This window comes from Microtus oregoni, unplaced genomic scaffold, assembly GCF_018167655.1.
Source record: "Microtus oregoni isolate MIOR12 unplaced genomic scaffold, Mior012 000091F_ref0000469, whole genome shotgun sequence".
Classification (NCBI taxonomy): Eukaryota; Metazoa; Chordata; class Mammalia; order Rodentia; family Cricetidae; genus Microtus; species Microtus oregoni.
Genome location: NW_024544600.1, coordinates 4,399,472 through 4,401,661, shown reverse-complemented (window position 1 = coordinate 4,401,661; position 2,190 = coordinate 4,399,472). Strand labels below are relative to the sequence as shown.

Sequence of the window (2,190 nt, the reverse complement as noted above, 5' to 3'; positions counted from 1 at the left end):
GTTTAAAAGAATACAGTTTCCATGTAATTATTTTGGGTATACAGCTAGCTGGCAGCCGGGAGCTGGGGCGGCAGGGAAGTGGCCTGCTCCTCTCAACAGTGCATGCCTTTAATCCCAGCACTCAGGAGGCAGAGGCAGGGCGATTTCTGCACTCAAGGCCAGTCTGAACTATATTGTGAGTTACAGGACAGCCAGGGCCATAGAGTGAGGCTGTTTCAAAACACCAAAAAAGGGGAAAACTATACTGGTTGTTTCCTTGAAACACACTCAAATTTTCTCTTGAGTGTCATATATGTTTCAGTTAATGTTTAGAATATCAATTTAAAAAATTACTTAAAACTGATGGGGCAGTGGTGGTACACACCTTTAATCCCAGCACTTGAGAGGCAGAGGCAGGTGGATTTCTGTGAGTTTGAGGTCAGCCTGGACTACACATTGAGTTCCAGGAAGGCCAAGACTACACAGAGAAATCTTGTCTAGGCAAACAACAAACAAACAAAAATTAGCTGGAATAGGATATGCGAAACACTGTACCTATTATTGGAGGCATGGCCGTTTATACTTCCGTGTAAAAAATGTAAATATTTATTACATTTTAATGGTTGCACCTAAGTTTTGCCAATCACAAGTTCCTTGAGAGCATGGAGATCTTATCTATATCTATCGCCTACCAAGTTTTAGACAGACACAAATATTTAAGCAAACCACATTGATAAAACAAAGAACCGCTGAAGGCACAGGTACATGGCTATTTTGGAAGGAATTCAGCTTATGGCTTTAAGGATGACTCTTGTCGCGTATCTGCAGCATTAGGATTTGAATTTGTCTGTTCCTCAACCCGAGAGGGAAGGATCCATGTCCTCCTCATGGCTGTGTCTCCAATTATAGGCACGGTGTTGGCGTGTTCTGTTGAAGCTAATCTTTTAAGTTGAGAGGCATTTTAAAAATTAATTGGAATATATATGCTAACATGAAACAATTGCTTACCAAGTATTTCATAATATAAATAAAAAAGAAATACTCCGTTAGGAATTATTTCATTGTTTTTCTCCAAACATATTCATAATGCTTGACAGTTCAGATGTATAAGATCTCAAAAAGATGACTTCAAAAGTGGTCATTTGGGGGGCATGATGGCACACACCTTTAATCCCAGTACTTGTGAGACAGAAGCAGGTGGATTATTTTGAGTTCAGGCCAGTCTAATCTACAAAGCAAGTTGCAGGCCAGCCAGGGCTAACTGGTGAGACCTTGTCTCAAACAAAACAAAAGTGGTATCCTTCAGGGCCTAGAAGGAAGATTTTTAACACTAGGAGAGGTGCACTTCCCCAAAGCTGTTACAATAGATTGTATAATCTATTTGCTTATTTGGCTCAGTAGGGATTAAAGGCATACACCCATGGGTAAAGGATAGAAACCAAGTTTTCAGTGTGGCTGGCTTTATGTTGAGGTCTTTGATCCATTTGGACTTAAGTTTTATGTATGTGATAGATATGGGTCTATTTTCATTCTTTTACATGTTGATATCCAGTTATGCCAGGACCATTTGTTGAATATGCTTTCTTTGTTCCATTTTATATTTTTTGTTTCTTTGTCAAAACTCAAATGTTCATAAGTGTGTGGACTGGTATCTGGGTCTTCGATTCGATTCCATTGGTCAGAAATCAAGTTTTCATAATAAACAACATAGTTTTTAGAGGAGACTGTGAATGCAGTCACCTGCTACCATAAATTATGCAGTCAAGTTTCCCCAACTGGGGGAAATCGCAAGGGTCAGCACATCCAGAGTGTGTGGGTAAGCCTTGCCCCAGGAAACCACCCTGCCAGGTAGGTATTACATTCTTATTTCTAAAGAAGCAGAATTATTGTGAAGTATTTCTTCACTGGTAACAAGATTGCTGAAATTTTTATTGTTTTGTTAGTGGGTTTCACTGTACAGTTCTGGTTGTCCTGGGACTAATTAGGAATACTTTTTTTAAGCATCATTTCTAATAATCTATTTCTGACATGGGCATAAAAATGCTTACATTGAAAGTCTTAATAGTAATCTATTCTCCTAATAGGTTTATCATGTTGATGATATCATTTATGTAATTTGTGTGTTTAGCTAATTACTTAATATGGCAATGTTAAATTTAATTTGGATTAAATGTAAGAACATGTTGGGTATGGTAGGCACATGCCTATAAT

General features: G+C 38.3%; 1 pseudogene; it reads right to left on the bottom strand.

Moving 5' to 3' along the window:
• Positions 1 to 1,696: 1,696 nt before the first annotated feature.
• LOC121442525 lies at positions 1,697 to 1,835 on the bottom strand (annotated as a pseudogene).
• Between the last annotated feature and the right edge of the window lie 355 nt (positions 1,836 to 2,190).